The sequence below is a fragment of the Cryptotermes secundus genome, unplaced genomic scaffold (assembly GCF_002891405.2).
Source record: "Cryptotermes secundus unplaced genomic scaffold, Csec_1.0 scaffold133, whole genome shotgun sequence".
NCBI lineage: Eukaryota > Metazoa > Arthropoda > Insecta > Blattodea > Kalotermitidae > Cryptotermes > Cryptotermes secundus.
In genome coordinates, this window is record NW_019718024.1 from 202,951 (window position 1) to 203,212 (window position 262).

Below are 262 nucleotides of genomic sequence, written 5' to 3' on the forward strand. Positions count from 1 at the left end.
GATTCTATAGCGGGTGAGTAGATAAAAATAAATAAACTGAATTCAGTTATTGTTAATGGGCCCATTTCTCTGTTTACTCTCATTTTTACACAAAACTGTCAAATGCAAAAACAGAACAGATTTGGTCAAATAGCCGTACTCAGGGTCACTACAATTAACATCCACGATACACCTAACTGCCGATCATAGTGGCCGGCCGCGCGGTCTAAGGCATGAAGAGTCTTGGCCCGCTCGAACGCTGGAATCGTGGGTTCGAATCCCA